Below are 10,238 nucleotides of genomic sequence, written 5' to 3' on the forward strand. Positions count from 1 at the left end.
TTAAATGTAAAACAAGCAGTTTGAGTGAATACCTATACTGTGATTGTTTTCCTTAAACCTCTTTGCAAAACTTTTCATATTTCCAGTCTTTATTTTATCTTGAGTTGTTAATGACCATCAAGGGTCACTTGTATCACTGGCTGCATTTGGAACAACACAGCTACTTTCAGGAAAACTGATTAATTCTAACCCCCTGAAACTGGACTGCATTGTGAAGTTGATTACCAAGACCATGTTTATAGTTGATTTGACTGTTTTATTAAATACAGTTTAACAATACTTGATAGTTTTTGAAAAGTAGATAATAAAATGGCTGACACAGTCATTTATGCTTCATTAGCTTCTGGAAAATAGCCAAATGTTTTCGAATAGCAGACACGCAAATTTCCATGTCAGCAGTCTATAAACACACAGGGGATTCACACATGAATGACCATCAGTCATTTTAATAAATAGTCTTTTAAAAACCTTTGCAGCAGGCAGTGCAGACTCAGTGTTTTAGAGAATTAGTTTGAAATTTTGCTAATAATATTTAAATAGAAATAATATTAATGCTTAAACTTTTGAGAGGAAAAAAGGAGACTGTGAAAGATTTCTGATTTAGTAGGAAAGTGAGTATGGTAATAAAAGTTACATGGTATTCTAGAGGATATTTCTCTTTTTTCCTATTTTATTAAACAAGCAAAAGCTGGTGCTTTATTTGCTTGAGTTACTTGACAGTTTATGTTCATGCATCTTGCATCGCACTGGGCCTGTACTTCTTCACAGATGTAGGACTCTATTTTTATGGTGCAGGTTAGAAAGACCAGCACAGGTCATCCGTGCATGGTTGGTGAGGCAGACACTTTTACTGCTACACAACGGCTCACAACAACAGCAGAGGGTTGTGATGCATAAACTGGAGAGTGGTGGTGATTAATATTTGCATCCTTACCTATTTACATGACCAGCAGTAGATTGAATGTGTCATATATGAACAGGTTTGTTCAACAAGCACAATGTTTTTTAGTGGTATGTCAAAAACAGAACTGTTTATTTAAATACCAACACCAGGAGCCAAAATATTAAGCAGTCAAACAGTTTGCATTTAAAGGTCACAAACATCCAAAGATTTTATGCACAGAACTAAGTAAGATTCTACTCTGACCTGCCATTTTACCACCACAAAAATGTAAACTGTAGACACCACTGGTACTGCCACAACACAAAGCTCTTTATTTTAGTTGACTTTGTCTTTGTTGGTTTGCAGTTTTTGTGCTTCTGCTCTTCTTTGAGTCATTTCTATATTTGAGAATAACTTGCACATCCTGCACAAAGCTGTTTTTCTTCTTACTTGCTTTTATTGCAAGCGTACGAGTGCATGCAGGAGTTTGCCTATTAGACAGATGTTGACATATTGTTGCAATTAGCATCCCTCTTTTTCACTTGCACAAATCCTGAAAACCTCTATTAGTTTAGTTAAGACAGTGGCTGAGAGAGAAAAATTAAGGAATGCCTGCACTCTGTAAATTGAAGTGAATCATTTTGGTTCACTTGTTTGTTGCTCTACACAGTCACAAATATATACTGCTTCCAAACTAGCAAAGGCTGTGCATGAAGTCACATTTGACTTTGTTATTGTAATAAACATGTTCAAAAAAGAGATAAGTGGAGCATGAAATAAAATTTCTTTGATCAAAAATAAGGCTTTGCAAGAAACAAAATGTTATTGCCTTCAATCACTATCGTGCTACCCAAATTACAGTATATCACAAAAAGGTATTGAGCACTCAGTAGATTTGCCTTTAAGTTTTTTCTTCACCTTGTGTCTTTGACCAGCTGCAATAGAAACACAGTTTTGTCTGAGCGCAACATTAAGCCCTTTAAATGTACAGCTTGTTTGCTTGGAATATATTCATATTATAGTCAGTCCAAATGAATTGACTTCAGAGAATCCCACTGCAATTACACTTAATTCATAATTAATGCAGAGCAGACTGGGGACCTAATTTACACTTGCACATTGTCAGTTTTCTTGCATGTGCTTGTCATTCTGCATGAGAGTAAACAAGGCTTGCTTCAGAAGGAGGGTGGCATCTCCCTACCATTACCTAGGCTCTGGGGAGCCAAGCACTGTGGCATAGAAATTTGCCATTAGATGAAAAAAAATAAAAAAATAAAAGGAAATTATCTTTATATCCAGTTGCTCCTAACAAGAGCAGGCGTAGACATCCATAGTAACAATAAGGAATGCTCTTTGTGTTTTGTGCAGTAATATTTATTATCGAGCACCCTCAAAAACTTTCACTCTGAGTTGATGGGGAAAAAAAGACTTTGTTAATCTGCAAATAAGATCTTTAACTGTTACAATTATAACAAAGCCCGAATACATCAATGCATGTGTATGTGTACATGAATGCTTGTTTAAGAGTGTGCATTTCTTCATGCATGAGTTGGATGCGTTTTTTTGTGTATGTGTGTTTGAGAGAGAATGGGTGTTTCGACAGTCTTAAGGAGTGTCATACAGAGATAGTGTGGCTCTTGATCTTTGTTGTTTGTGCTGTGGTGCTGTTATTGTGCTGAGCTGTGCTGTGCCGTATAGAGTGGTATTTCTGATAGGGTTTGACGTGTTGCAGCCGATGTGCACAGACAGAGGCTGTTTTGGAGAACCACAGAGTATTAGTCCAATCACAGCACTGACAGTCAGCCTGACATCCTGGATTTGTTATTCTCCTTTATTAAAGCTGGAACATTACTCATATCCTGTCCATGAGCCACCTCCGTTGGATCAGACTGATCTCCTTGAACCCTGTCACAGACGTCAGTTTAGTGGAAGTAAAGTGTACTTACTCCAAACCTCTGATGTTTTCACAGATGGATTAGGAATGAAGAACCTCATTCTAGTCTTATTTTTGAATTATTGATCTCCTAAACCAAAGGTCTGACCCACTCTGCTTAAATTCTTCAATAGCTGGTTATGCATAAGTCATTAAATGTGCTCTGCATTTAGAGCAGGGATCACCAACGCCAGACCTCTTCAGCCAGTGTCCTGCAGGTTTTCAATATGTCCATTCTGCAGCACACCTGACTCAAAATATGGGTTGTTAAGAGACTGGTACAGACCTTGACAACAAGCTGTTGAAGAACTATTTCATTTGAACTAGGTGTGTTGCAGCACGGATGCAGTGAAAACCTGCAGGACATTGGCTCAAGAGATCTGGAGTTGGTGATTCCTGATTTAGAGTAATGTAACTTGTACTTGCAAGAACAATTATGCTCTTTAAAAACATTTAGCTCTTCTCACACACGGACGATACTCACAAAAGTATCATGCATCAACTGGACAAGATGTACAGACTTTCTATCAGAAAAAAGCAGGGATAGTGTTTGTCTATAAGTGTGAGCAGAGCAGCTAGAGTAGCCAACTTAGCTTCTATGCACTATGAGCTGCCTGTGTGTGTTTTGCTTACTACTCTTATTGATGTTGCAGAGACACCTGCAAACAGGTGCCATTGATAGTAGTGGTAAAATAATCATTATTAGGGGTAAGTAAGTGAATTTTGCCCTCATCCTCAGTGTGTTGTAAATGTTTTTGCACCATGTCTGGCTTCCTGTTCACTTTAACGATTTGCAGTTTCAAAATCAGGTTTGATACAAATCATCTCCTGTTGTTTAGCGGGCTTTTAAAATGTAAATCAGGGGTGCCCAAGTTCGGTCCTCGAGATCTACCATCCTGCAACTTTTAGATGCAACCCTTCTCTAACACACCTGAATCAAATGACTGGCTCGTTACCAGGCCTCCACAGAGCTGAATGACATGCAGATGACATCTGATTCAAGTGTGTTGGAGAAAGGTTGCATCTAAAAGTTGTAGGATAGTAGATCTCGAGGACCGAACTTGGGCACCCCAGATGTAAATGGTTAACAATGTCAGGAACAGATTCTGCTGACATTGTCTGTCCTTGTGTGGAAGGTCTGTACTGTACATACAGTAAAATTTACTGAATGTGTTAAAGACCACTTCCTGTTTTTGACGGCATCTGGATGTCCTTATGTTGTTTTTCCTATATGAAATAAGATATTAGTGAAACAGCTGACACCAAATAGAAACACTATAGCTGAGCATTTGGACCGGCACTGCAATTTACAAATGGCAGACTAAATCACAGTCAAATGACAAGGGTTTTAGACATAACAGACTTTAAAAAGGGGGAAAAAAACAAACAACAAAAACAATCAGTTAATCATTTGGAGTGGAATTAACTTGTTAGAACAGAAGAAAAGGCTTATGTTAACTTAGTACTTAGTCATAAACTATAATCTGTATGCTAATGCAGCCTTGCATTATCTTTCTCCACTTTTATTCAAGCTTAGTTTGAAAGTTTTTACTACTGTTTTACTGAGACAATCTTTCACCTGAGTGTGGGACATTTGTTCATGCAGACACATGCATTTCAGATTAATTGGTGCCCCCCTCCGTCTACCCACGCTACCCTAAATTGGAATAAGTGGGCATAGGAAATGGATAAATGGATGTTCATGCAGGCTGAAACTACCTACAATTATGTATGAAGAATATGTGAAAGCACCAACCTCCTTCTTACCTCCTTATGAGAATTTTGTGGCTTCTCAAAGGAAAAACGTAAGGACGATGTCTTCTCTTATGTGGAGACGCTCGTATGGGTCACATTTTCCTTCCAATTATAGGGACAGCACTGTAAAGGACATCAGCATAGATTGTATAGAAAGATATTAAAGGACTTGTATGATTGTTATAATTGGAGGGATTTGGGGTTTTTCTGGACACTTTTTTTTAATCCTTTTTGCATTTACATTGTTTGTTTCATCTGCTTTGCTCAGTGCAGTTGCCCTTCAAGTTCTCTGTGAGATCCCCCAGCTGCTGGAGCCACAGCTAGAGCCACTCAGTCATAGTCATGGGAAAAACAAAGAGCCACTCAGTATGCCTACACACAGAGCATAGTTGTGATTCCATACATGTCACAATGAAAAACATAAACATTTGGAGCTACACAGTTGAGTACAGCAGACACACAACAGCAGATGAAAGAAAGGGAGAGGAACAACATTACCTTTTGCACTAAAATATTCCTAACCAGTGTTAATCAGCAGAAACAGAGCTCTCAGTCAGATACTGCTTGGAAAATATAGATAATAACTATGGAAAATATACATATACATACAACAGTGGTTACGATGCATACTTTGGTACAAACCCCGTCACTCAACACTAACTTGAAGCATGGCATAATACGCATAGTATGAACAAAGAACTAGAAGCACAATTTCTCCTTAACTCTAGCAAAAGGCTTGTTACCTAGGTCTTGCAACACATTGAACTCAAGACATGAAATGCAATCTCTGGACCTAATAGAGATTAAGGTCATTCAACACATTCCCTTTTATATGCACAAGTAAAAAAAACACACACACACAAACAGGCACATTGATATCTACGTCACATGCTTCTTGAAGTAAAACAGTTTCTCTCACTGGAAGTTTTAAATTGTTATTTGCAACTGCCTGTTTGGTTCTAATAGAAGGGTAGAGACAGATCCTTTTTTAATTTCATTACCACTGCTTCTTATTTTTAGCTCAGACTGCCTGTGACCCTTCTTGTGCATTGTAAGAGTTTGACAAGTCCTATTATTCACATTGCAGCTCATCCTGTGAGTTTGTGCTTGTCAAAGCCACTTCTCCTGCAACTCCGGGTGCACAACCAGCATGTTAAGGTAGATAGTTGTGATTTCACAGGTAAGAAGTTGGCTGTGAATTTATGGAGGATAATCTCACCTGAGTCAAAATCAGAAGTTGAATCTTTAATTTAAACAGACAATTGCTAATATCCTGTTGCATCTACCACTTGTAATAATTGGATGATAGCTCAGTATGAAATGAAAAAAAAGAAAAAGAAAAATGAAATGATATTAAGTCAAGCTGACAGTAAAACTGCAAGATATTTAGTTTCTGGGAAAAAAAATTAAGCAAATAAAATGTGTAACATCTTAATTCCTAAACTCACAAGGTACTAAAAAATGAAAATGTTTTTAAACTTTACACATAATTAAGCTGCGTTTTAACAAGTTTAGGTTGTAAATTAATATTAATAAAAGTGTATTTAACATTTTAATATTACCAGTAAAATAACCACTGCTAGCTGTTGTTTTCTGCATTTTTCGGCTTCATGAAACTGTCCCCAAAACATCTTTGTTCTGCTGATAAGGCACCATCACAAATGTAAACATGAATACCCAGTAGGCTTTGAAATGTATTGCATTTCCCAGTAAAGATCTAATTGATTCCCATTGGTATGGTTGTACATCTGTCTGTGGGATTCTGTGTTTGCACTTTGGTTAATTCATTTTGTCTCGAGGCCAATTTAAGACACGAGTAAGTCATGAGTTGAAACACTCATACAAAGGGAACGCAGGATACAGGAGGAGATCTGCAAGATGAACAGGGAGAAAGGACAAGAGGTGACTGGGGTGTCACTGATTGCTGCAGGGACAGAGCGATGTGTCCCTTGCACTGAGGCGAGCCAAGATGAGGCAAAGCAACATGCTTCAGGCCACTTTTGTGCCTGATGACTCGCAGCTGATGTCTTATCTTCGCCAGTCAACATGAAGAATTCAGTGTTTGCAGAGAGATTGGTAAAAAATAAATAAATAAATAAATTATATATATATATATATATATATATATATATATATTAGGGCTGTCAAATTATTTACATTTTTAATCAGACTAATCACAGCTTTCAAATGAATTATTCATGATCAATTACCATTCGCAAGATTTTGTGTATCTGCAATTTACCTGTTTTTACTTTATTGTATCAACAGAAATATTTACTGTTAACTGACCTTCCCTTGGGTAAATGTCAGATGTCCAATGGGCAGTAAATGAGGCATGTAATGTACTTTTATATGTTGTTCTAAATCATCTCTACCATGTTCTAGATCATAATTCAGAATTCATATATCATCATCTCACTAACAGTCTCCATGGTGAAACTTTCTTTCATAAAACCAACAGATGTGATGACTGAAGTTAAACAGCCGATGATCTGGGTAAAAACACATTTTTTTCTATCATTGAAGTGTGTAGCAGTGATAAAGTCCTACAGCAGCATCACTCAAAGTAAACAAGAGTTGATAAGATAGATCATTGGCTGGTTGTTTTACTTCTTCACTATTTTACATTAGATGATCACTTTAGTTGTAATAATCAGTTTAATATTTCATAAAATCTAGACCTAAAAAAGGTCTCATTTGTGGCCCCCTTTTCCTGGTCAGTGCTCCTGCCTGGCCCCCTTTCAAAACTTTTCTAGGCCCGCCCCTGCATAGCTGAAGTATAAACCCTGTTTACCATCAGCCAACTATTGTGTTAGAGAAGGTCCTGCCAAAAACTATACTTTGGGTAAATATGTGACAGTGTGAACCATGAACCGCTAATTTCCTCCTTCTTAGCTGATGCATAAACACAACGAGAGAAAAGTCGATCAGCTGATCACCAACAGCCGTCGCTGTACAAACGGAGACGACCAGAGAGCAACTAGAGCAGACACGTTGGTGCAAAACGCAGCAGAACTGTCGCAAGTTTAAAAAAGAATGCAGGAAAAAGTGTGGATGTGTAACCCTCTCACCGGGAAAAGAGTGTGTGTTAAAACACCCTCATTCTCCACAGAGGCGAGGTCCATGGGTTCATCCAGTAACATTGTGTTTATTCTCAAATCCATCCATAGATCCACCCGGCTGATCTTTTCCATGCTTCTCCATGTCCTGCCATCATAACAGAGAAAAGACGCATGGATGGGGCTTGTCATGCTGCGCATGCATTCATTTTGTTTAAAATTTTAACACAATTAATTACATAAATTGGTAAATGCCGTTAACACGTTATTAGCTGTCAAAAGTGTGGATGCAGTTACCCATTGGGAAAGTGTGTCCAAAAAATAGACTCCATAGTTACATTTTCCAACCCAGTCTGATTCACAAATGGACATTTAGCAATACTTTTAATGACCCCTCAGAATTACAGTCACTATAAAACATAAATCTTTTGCTCTTTATCCCCTAACACAGGCGTATGACTATTGTATTACAAACCCTTTTTTTAATTTAGTTTTTATTAAAACAAGGCAGTTTTGATGCCTCAACCTAAATAGTGAATGAAAGTTTTACTATGAAAACAATGGTCTCACACAGGATTTCAACTCTCCAGGGAGGAATTGTACAGCACAACTATTGTTCCATCCTCAAATGCTCATAGTCCTGCAAGAGTTTTGCTCGTGGTGTTAAATATTGCTGCGACTATATGAACTTTATAGATGGATCTCAGAGATGTGATTAGTTTAGCACTGACAAGAGTTTCTGATGATGACAGTGAGAATGGGCTGGGCAACCACAACTTATTTAAAGCTGAAAGATAAGCAGATTGGCATTTTTCATTCCACTTCAGAGCCTATAATATTTTAGCTGCCCTATTAACAACCAAATGGCTTATATTCCACATATTTACATAGAAGAGAATCCTCTTTAAGATCAAACATAGAAATAAAATATCCCATTCTCTGCAACGATTTTAAGAGCCTCAATCAAAAGGAAACGCTTTAGGTAATGGTGACATGATACAAGTAAACAGAGTAAATCAATCAAATCAGTATTTACCATGACCACCCATGCCTTCAAAAATGCATAATTACATCCCACAGTGTTACGATTTGATCAGGGCTTGCCATCTGCTGCATGACTGCTTGTTTTCTTTGTCTCTGAAGACAGATTTTTATAACTGCTTGTATGTCTAGAGTTGTTGTCATACTGCAGAATGAATGTGGGAACAACCAAAGCCCTCTTTGAATTTATTGCATGCTCAGTAAAAATAAAAAAATAAAAAATCTACAGCATCTAAAACATAAGCACAGTACTTAAAGAAAGATCCCAGAATATAATCAGAACATAGACAGGTAAGTAAGGAGTGTAACTGTAATTAATAATTCCACATCTTCCCTTAAGCATTTCAGTGCACTCCCACACTAGTTTGAAGTAACAGTCACTGGAACTAACTGGCTTGACCATTATTACCAAGTGACAGTAAAAAATAGCCTCAGAAGCTTCATAATAAGTGAACAGTCATTTTTATTCTGACCTTTTCCTGCTAAACTGTCATGGTGGTTATTTTCTTGCACACCGAAATGCTCTGGCATTAACTTTAATGTCATTGGCTTTAATGTCAAACCCTCATTCTGATAGAGCACCGCAGGATATAACAAAGATACGGTTTATGACGTCACACTGTGATGCACTGATAATTTCTTATTGGAATAATTTGGTAATTAACTGGAAGCCTGATCTAAAATATAAATGCTTCCTCCATAACATCATTGAAGAAACATCTTTGCATGTGTATGAAGCTTTTTAGTCAATTCTAAAATGAGTTTCAACAGAACACTGAAAAACTTGCCTCCCTCAAGATTTAAAGAGCAGCTACATTTTAGGTTGATATGAGCCACTCAGTAGATCCACTCAGTGATTTGCAGAAGAAGAGGATGAAGGACAAGGAAAAAGAAAAAAAAACTGAAGTTCCTAAAGTATAAATCTTCCTGAAGTAAGAACTGATTTGAAGATGATGGATGATGACTTGCTGACCTTAACCATTTAGAAGTGGTCACAGCACTGACATGGTCGTGCTTTTATGTTTAAGTTTTGTTTAGCCTTTGTGGTGATGACAGCTGTGGCCACAGGCAACGAATGTTCAGGCTGTCCATCTATCCTTCCCATTCTTCTTAACTGGATATTGTAAAGTAGTTCACATTTGACACAAACCTTCACTTGAACTCAAATGAACTCAGTAAATTTTGGTGGTCAAAGGTAAAGGTTACTGTAATCTCACAGCATGTTTTTGCCCTTTACCTCAAGAGTTCAAGTTGTCATTGTGACAATAACACATATTTGTTAACAGATTAGGAAAAGAAAAATCACAAATAACTGTGACATCTCCATGTTGTGCAACAAACAGGAGGAAGTGATTATATTAAACTTTTGGTATTAAATGTTTTGCCTCAACAGTTAAATTATGGTGGTTGTACAGATCTTCATGATTTGTGTAAAATTGTATCTTCATGGATAACAGTCATATCTGAAGCTTCTCTGCTTGTCATTGCTATAGATTTCTTTTATGCTTTTGCTTTATTGACTAAACATAAACACGTGTAATACCTTTATTGAATTCCTTCATCCTTT

General features: G+C 37.3%; 1 protein-coding gene across 5 annotated transcripts in view; it reads left to right on the forward strand.

The window, feature by feature from the left end:
- The window catches only part of LOC121639029 (protocadherin-9), a 215,317-nt gene that overhangs the window by 24,953 nt on the left and 180,126 nt on the right, over positions 1-10,238 (forward strand). The window lies entirely within an intron of this gene.

This window comes from Melanotaenia boesemani, chromosome 1 (assembly GCF_017639745.1).
Source record: "Melanotaenia boesemani isolate fMelBoe1 chromosome 1, fMelBoe1.pri, whole genome shotgun sequence".
NCBI classification, from domain to species: Eukaryota; Metazoa; Chordata; class Actinopteri; order Atheriniformes; family Melanotaeniidae; genus Melanotaenia; species Melanotaenia boesemani.